The 8,942-nt window shown below is 29.0% G+C and overlaps 1 long non-coding RNA gene across 1 annotated transcript; it reads left to right on the top strand.

Annotated features, from left to right (window-relative positions):
* Nucleotides 1-6,153: 6,153 nt before the first annotated feature.
* On the top strand, nt 6,154-7,414 carry LOC105851278 (uncharacterized). The gene is made up of 3 exons (XR_001143012.3): nt 6,154-6,327; nt 6,413-6,521; nt 7,073-7,414. It is a non-coding gene; the product is annotated as an uncharacterized lncRNA (long non-coding RNA).
* Nucleotides 7,415-8,942: the final 1,528 nt, after the last annotated feature.

Below are 8,942 nucleotides of genomic sequence, written 5' to 3'. Positions count from 1 at the left end.
AAGAGTGTTTGAAATTTGAACCGTTACAATGTTATTGAAGTGATCGCCTAGTTTTGGATTAAGTGGTCTTGTAAATTTATTTTATGTTAGTATGGGAAAAAGTATTGTTAAAACTTTATTGATCCATTTCGCCATCTTGTGTTGGCCTCATGGAAAAATCATTTGTTGTCCTGTTAATAACGTTAATGCATAAGTATGATTAATATTTAAACCTGATTCATCCATTTCGCCATCTTGTGTTGGCCTCGTGTTCAAGATACCTTATGCATAAGTGTCCAAGTATGTTATTTCCATACATGGATTTCTTTTCATCCTCAGCCAAATGGTCATCATTGTCATAACTGTGTGAATGTGAGATCTCTTAACTGTAGTGAATTTGGCTTCATTTATTCATGCGGCTTGTGCGCGTTAGATAGTCGTTAAAAACACCATTTCTAAATGTTTTTGTACGAGGGTTTTCAGTCTTGAATTTTTGAAGTTGACAAATACTAATGATTTGTATAATAAACTATTCACATTAATGATCATTAGCCTCTTGAATTGAGGTTACCTTTGGTCTCCACTTGGTGGGAGGCCATATGAGCATCTTCTTGACGTAGTGTAACTCTTATTGAGAACCTTCAATCAAGAATCCAGAGTTTGAAATCTAGAAAACATTGTTTTAATATCTTCACATTCTTCCATCTAGAAGAGTTCATATTTTTTTACTAGTAAATTTGTCTTAGCTTTTTGTACCTATTTATTTCCTTCGTAATTGAGAACTAGAACATCAAAGATACTATATGCTTTTTCTTTGTTGTTGCATTTTTTGAACTCTTTGAAGGTGGTAGCATTCATCATGAAAGTTATGGCTTTATTATGCATCTTGTACTGTTTCTTTATATCAATGTTGAGATCATTTCTAGATATTTCAATACCAGCAACGTCTTTCGGAGCCTCAACGCCATCTTCGACTATGTCCCAGAGTTCAGGGTCATGAGAGATTGAGAAACTTTTGAGCTTTTCTTTCTAGTACTCAAATCTCTCTTCATCAAACAGCGGAGGCATGTTAACATTTCCACTTGTAACTTCGTCGGAAGATTTAGTCATAATAACATAGATCTTTACTCAAACATGGTTAAGTGCTTAGCTTTGAAACTGAGCTCTGATATCAACAGTAGAACGAGAAACACAAGAAAATGGAAGGTTTGAATTGGGTTTTATTTTAAATTGGTTTTAAGAGAAAACGATGAAAATAAAATAAAGTAAAATAAAATAAAATAAAAAGACACAGCCAATTCATCGTGGTTCACCACCAACACAATGGCTACGTCTAGTCCCTTTTACATGAACGATTTAATTCACTACTTCATCAATTGAGTTACACTTCCACTAAACACCTGCTACTCAAATTGAATATGTTCAAGTCTTCTAAACCTTCTAGATTAGTACAGTCAAGTTGTTCAGGGATGTAATCACTACTGGGCTAGGTAACAAAAGAGCAAGTTTAACGGTTTTCTGAAAAACTCTGACAAGAAAGTGTTTACAAATTTGTACTCTTAAAAATATATTTCTTAGCACTTAGACAAGACAAAATATAAAGAGAAAGAATGTAGAGATGGCTACATTGTACTAATTGTATATGTTGTTGCTTGTACTTTTCAATAAGGGTTACACGCATTTTTAAATAGATTTTTAGGGTTTCTAGTTGTTTCCCTGATTGCAAAAAATAACATGTATCATGAAGTTTCATATCAAATCTTCTAAGATCTATTCACCATTAAACCATGTCAAACATATCCTTGAATTTGATTATGTGAATCCTAATATGAAGACTTCTTGTTGTAGCCATAAAATCCAAACAAATAAGAGCATTGCTTGTATTACTAGAATCACAAGAAGCGCGTTTTAGAGCTCGTTCGCCAGACTTAGAATATGGAAGTCAAAGCGGAGTCTTGATGTTCCTTTCACTTAGGTCAAACATTAGAAGATGTAGTGAAAAGTCATATAAAATACTCGATCTAGGAGTTGCACACTTAAATAAAACATTAATGCTTTAAAAAATTTCCACAAAGTAATTATATTATCATCAAAACAAGTAAGTGTCTATTTTTTCAAACCAACTTGGTTCTAGTAGACTTGGCATGGCCAATAATGTGGCATACCTCACAAAATAGAGGTAATGTTTCATATTCCACATTGATCAGAAAAGCAAACCCTTCACGTTCAACAAGTTGACTTTTATGAAGAGGGAAAGTTAAGTCAATGTCAATCAATACTCATGCAAAAGGAATGAATGTGCGACTATGCATGGCTTCACCATGAGACTCTGAAACACCCACTACACCACTAATTTCAAACAATGTTTTCGACCTCCAACATTCATGAGCCAAACATGAAATCTCACCTAACATTCAACAATAGTTTGATGCAAAAATACCTTCTAAATGTTGAATGTTAGGAGTATTCCTCACCTAATTGTAGTAAATAGGAGTGAATTAAAAAAAATTCCTCTATAAAAAATAAGTGTAAATGGTAGAGTATTCCTCTCAATTATGTTGTAGTTGTTGTAATTGAGAGGAATACTCTACCATTTACACTTACTTTTTATAGAGGAATTTTTTTAATTCACTCCTATTTACTACAATTAGTTTAAAGGTTACTAAAAGTTAACAAGAAAGAGTTTGCACCAAGAAAATAAAATTTAAGCTCAAAGAGCAGTTAGTACAAAATATAGTAACAAAGTGATGGGACCGAAAATAATGTCTAAAATAGCTCAACCAAATTTGCAAGCAAGTAAAATTCCTTTTGGAATGGTCTCAAAATAATTTCTAAAATGTATAACATGATAAATATGACTCAAACAAGAAAAGAGTATATATGGATAATTTTAGCACAACCCCAATAACAAGCTCAAAACTCACATTTAGTAGCAAATATCTAAGAAAGGTATCATACACAACTTCATGCTAATTTTCAGTTTTCAACTAAACACTTGATCTATAAAGGTTTATCATTTAAATATCCCTGAACATGAAATCATTCACAAAACTAAGAGGGTATTGATTTTCATCTTCTAAATCTATAAATTATAAAATAATACAAATATCCAATATTTTAGCGAAATATAATTTCAATTCAAGACACGATAAAATACAACAGGATATTTTCCGCCCATTATCACCTGTCAAAGCTTTAATTGCCAATTGACAACCTAAAATAATTGTGTTTTCGTAATCGCTCACAAAAAAAAAATGAAGAGGGTGCATTTTAAAATCTTGTTAATAGTATAATATATGTAAGAAGAACATTCAAATAATCATAATAGAATTATATCTTAACATATCATGGTATATCAAAATATTCAAAGAAATAATATCATATTATAAAGTCAAAATCACTCAAGGAAAATCATAATCTCATTATAAGATCAATTAATCTAAGAGAAATGATTATCATCTTCGATACACATTAATCATACTCGAGCAATCAAAAGACAATGTAAAGTTATATATTAACTTAGACTCTATAATTTTTTACAATTTGGTATTATTCTAACTCTGAAGTATATAGTTACGAGGCTTTACACTATGCTATCATACAAGTGGGAAAACAATCTAAATCGCTTATGTCCTCATAGATCCCCTTAACATAACATGAGACTCATATACATGACGGTTGACGTAAATGGGTGTTGAATGGTAGGTCCCGACTTTGGGAGGGCTATCCCAAGTCACTTAGGAATATCTTACTATAATACCTCCAAGGTCTAACAATCTTGTCTTAAGGCTCTATAACAAACCTTCACCATCATGCTCATTTAGTTGTAATTCTCCGACATTATTAGGCTTGTCAAACTCTACTTATATGATGACAAGATAATCATGACATCAAAGACCTTTACCATATAGTTCCTCCCCTCATTGGCTTATGCTCCATCATTAAAAGCATCATCTTTAGCATGAATCAACATTCTTGATTTTTTTTTTTGAGACTCGAGGAGCTATTAGTAAGTCACAACATAAGATCTTAGATAATAAAATTTTCAAAGTTACTTACTAACATAAATTAAATATCTTATTTCACTTTGAACTTTCCCATTCCTTAAATCAACATAAGGACTATTTTACTTTCCAAATAAACAATCCAATTTTCAAACAAATTTACTTTTCATAAATACTTATTTTTTTGTAAACACATCAAGTATTGGAATTTCCATAACTTTAACAACTCATCCCATTTTAGTAAAGTTTATAATGTCATTTCAAACTCATTTATTTGAAATAAACTTATCACATAATTCAAACACATTTAAAAATTAATTTTTCTCCTTTTAGTGGATAGGGTTCAGCCACCTCAAAAAAATTGGGGGTTTATTTTCCTTTTTTGATTATAAAGTAATATGCAATACTAATTTCGCATATATACCTCAACAATAACTAAAATTTAGAAAAACTATTCCTCCTTCTTATACATAGGGTTTACTGTTTTAAGATAAGGAAAAGGGAAGATGAGTTCCTTAGCCTAATAGATGCTCATAGAGTAGGAGAGCACTTTTGTAGATCAAGCTTTTTGGATTCGAAGTTTTTTAGAAGCTCATTAATTGAGATGAAAAGTTAAGATTTTGTGTGTTTAGAGAGAAGGAAGAAGATGAGAAAAATAATTAAATGAATTGGTAATGAGAGAGGCCGCAGTCTTCTCATATTTAAAGGAGGAGGGGAATTATTTTCCTCCTTCCTTTAATTAGTCTTCTTTCTCAATTCTAAATAAATCTCTAAAACTTTCTAACATGAAAAATTACTAACTTAAATTTAATTCTAAACTCTCTCACAGCTATTCTTTCTGATACTTAATAATAATCATTTCACATCATTCAACTCACATTGCATTTGTTTATAGAAGAAGAATTACAGACAATTTGCGTCAATATTTCATCGAGCTCTGATTTTTTTATTAAAAAAATTGAAAGTGGCTTAATTGTCCGACTATTTCAAAGGTAAAAATATTTTTCGTCCTGGATTTTGATAATTTTTCACAAATGAAATAAATATATTTCACTTACAAGATACACAGAGAATCACTAACTAATAAAGGGGAATATATTAAAGATCATTATTTGATTGATTTATTATAATATAATCAATATATTTTTAAATAATATTTTTCAAAAACATAAAAAAGAAAATTAAATGCAAATATTAACCCGTTGAACATCAGTGAAGCTACTTCTTCAAGAATCTTTCAGGGAGAACTCTTTATTCTTTGGTTCTTGTTTATTTTTATAAGTAGCTAATCTCCTTTTGTTATGGGAGTAAACCTTAATGAAAATCACTAGTATATAATTTAATTTTTTTGGTATTCGAATGAATTTATTAAAGTTCTTTCTCAATCTCTTTGTAATATTTTTTTAATCGCATAGCCGTCTTTAAAATGATTTTTGATTTTTTTCGTATAGCCGCTTGAGATAGGAAGTTCTGGTACTCATAGTCCGCTTATAGATATCAACACTTGATTGCCAAATATAATTTATAACTCTAATGCTTAATCTTGATTTTCAATACCCAAAAGGATTAGAGATTTAGTTAAGATTAAAGATTCTTTTTTGAAATAATTAAGATTGAATATAACCGAAAATTTAATAATAATAAAATAAATTTATTAACCAAGGTGCTATCACTATTTAGTGGTTTGAATCAAATAAGACTCATCCCTAACGTTTTTACTATTATCTATTAAAAGTAATTTATTATATCTTTTTTATAACAATTTTGTTGCAAACAATCAAACAAACACATTTATTTTCAATCTAGTTATTTAATATTTGAATTAGTGTTTTATTACTTACAATAATTTAATAAACTTATTGAAATCGTCGTCACCCTTTATAGGTCCTTCTAGACTATATAATATCTCATATACTTTATTAAATATTTTAATATAGAAATGTCTTTTTCAGTTCAATATATATTCAAATAGCTATTTAATTTAAGCATAATGTTGGTTTTGAACCTCATTCTAATATGAAAGGGTAGATAAGAAATAAAAAAATTAATAAAAGCTTTGTAAACAATAATAATTTCTAATTACAAGCAATATTTTTATTTGAAGATATATTCTAAAGTCAAGTGACCAATGACACGAGTTAGAGGGACAAACATAATTCTTTATTATACTAAAAACTATTCAATTCAAAAAAGCATAGCATGAGGTTTTTTCCATTATAAATTGATCAAACAATTTTGTATTTGTTTCATGCAAAGGTAGAAGAAAAAATGGCTAAAAATCTCAAGGTCTTTTATACGTTGATCCTTTTTGTGTTCCTATTTCTTATTGTAGTTGATGTTGGTGGTAAGTACATTATCATATTTCATGTTATAAAAAATATTTAACCTTTTTTCAATAACATTCTTCATTCTTATTTTACAAATTACAGCTCGTCCATGTCAATCAGACATCAATTGTCTAGATTACGCATGTCCCGAATATGCTTTTGGATATTGCTCAGAGGGTAGTTGTAGATGCACATCATCATCATTTTAACAGTTAAGTTAAAAAAAACATTTCTCAGTTATGTTTAAGCTTTTAACTTTCAATTTTTTAATAACTAAACAAGCGTGTTAAATTTTATTATGAAACTATTCTTAGCTTTGTTTGATTGTGAACTAAGTGTTTGATATACTTTCTAAGAAACTTAGAATTCACTTTAGACTTTACGAGAAGTGAGTGATTTATTGAGTTTTTACTTAGATTATTATCTAGAGGATGTCTTCGAACAATTAGTCTTAGTGAAGTGCACACAATGAATAAATACGATCTAGAGGGCTATTAGACTATGCATGTGGCCTATAGCATAACCTCTCAATCCATGTTTTTCTATGTTACTTTTTGCACCGCATCAATTTCAAGTAGTGCATATTTTAGCATTGAAAGTTCATCCATTATATCGTGTGACATTATATTGTCCTTATTGTTGTGATCCTGGTGTATATGATTCACGAAGGTGTAGTAATCTATTTATGACTTATTCATTTTACACGATGAAAGATAAGCTCACATCTCTGTTATGTCTCTTCTTATAATATTTTTAATGCAGGTTATAGTCAAAACGAGCACGACAAGCAATTAATGGAGCTTTTCTTGTGAAAGTGGATTACTAGAGGCTTGTGCCTCACTTTATTTTATGAGTTTTTGATTACTATCGTTGATTTTGTTGCGTTGATTTTGTTGTATAGGGTGGAGTGCCTCTTGATTGAGTAATTCCTTTTAATAATTGTTTGTATTTTTTGAGATTTAATGTTTTCACTAGTTTTATTTTTTAGTTTTCAAAGTTACGACTTATAAAATTATTGTTGTTATTTGTTTTTTTTCATAAGAAATATCATGTTTTTGTAACATAAAAACTTAGTGTGTGCTTATATTGTAATTTTAATTATTATCTACATCTTTTATTATAAGCTTTCATTGTCTTTTTTACAAATACTAAGAAAAGTAGGTATTGAATATAAGGTGTCAATTTTTTGTGTTGATGTTTATAAAATATTCTTTATATATGAATCTATTCAATTTGACTTTTTGTTTTTCAACGTAAATTAATAGTATTAATAAGAATGTGTTTGAAAAATAAATAAATAAACATAGTAATTGGAAACGGTGCTTATATTTAAAGACAATTTTTTAACATTATATATGTGTTAATAAATATTCATATTAGTGAAAAATTAAATTGGGGGATTAAAAAATCAAAAAGGGGTAAAATTGATGGTCAAGAACATTCTTTTAAAAAATAGGGCAGAAATCACACGATCTAAAAATTTGGAAGAGAAAATGCATTTATGATACATACATATTATAGGAAAATAGTCCTATATTTCATTTTTATGGATTAAAATTAACTATAGAATGGTAAGCGCAACTTAGAGATAATTCAATATGAAAACAAAGTCGTATCCACATGGATTATTAATAATTTTATAATGCAACAAAGTCATAATATTTAACTAACAAAAAGTTTATAAGTTGGTTGATAATTTCGGACAAACATAAAATTAAACAGGGATAATTCAATACGAGAAAATGATTAGGGAATTTGAATCACTTCTTTATCACCATGTAATTATTGTCTCTTATTTTAACAATTTAACCTATTTGATTACGTCAAATTAACCAATTAGACTAAGACCAAACTTTTTATTCAAAAATTATATGAAAGTTAGTTTATTAGACACATGTTAATACATTATATTCTTATAACAACATTGAAATATGAACATATATTTTAGTGGCCAATCACAATAAAGTATTAACAAAAATATAAGAATAATCAAATATGTTGTAATAACTACATGGATTCAAGAAGATTCATTTAAATTAACTACTCGTGTTGTTTGATAAAAGATACACAGAGAGAAAGAAATTACACATAAAGGTTGTACTAGGGTTCCTCTAAATTGTAGTTGTCTCCTACTTAACATCTAAAAATCTAAACCCTAACAAAATTCTTCTTTTTGACTTAAATAATGGTCATGAAATGCGCATTAGCACATTGCGTTCGATATGAGTGCAATGCAGTAAAACAACATTTATTGTGGCGCAGCAAGCTACACATTGTTTTGCGATGCTCCTCTGATATGCTTAGTGACAATAAGTTGTGCAAGGATGTGCACAACTTCATAGTGACAGGTGCAATGCACCCATGGTCCTTCCAGTTGTGCTCCAGCTTCAATCAAAAGACAATTTTGCACATTTGAGATCACCTAGATCCATCATTAACCCTCTATAACTTATCGAGTGTCTTTTCCTTAATGTAACTAACATGTAACTCCAATACTTTTTCTGGTTAGAAAGGGTTAGTGCCTAAACATTCAAAGATAATTCAAGATGATTCAAATTATTTTTCTTCGTTGAATAATTATAAAAATAACTAGAATGAATAAAATTTAAAACAGAAGTTGTTAACAATGTGC

Source organism: Cicer arietinum, chromosome 3, assembly GCF_000331145.2.
Source record: "Cicer arietinum cultivar CDC Frontier isolate Library 1 chromosome 3, Cicar.CDCFrontier_v2.0, whole genome shotgun sequence".
In the NCBI taxonomy this organism is placed as follows: domain Eukaryota; kingdom Viridiplantae; phylum Streptophyta; class Magnoliopsida; order Fabales; family Fabaceae; genus Cicer; species Cicer arietinum.
Note: the sequence above shows the minus strand (reverse complement) of the source record. Positions and strands in the feature narration are given on the sequence as shown.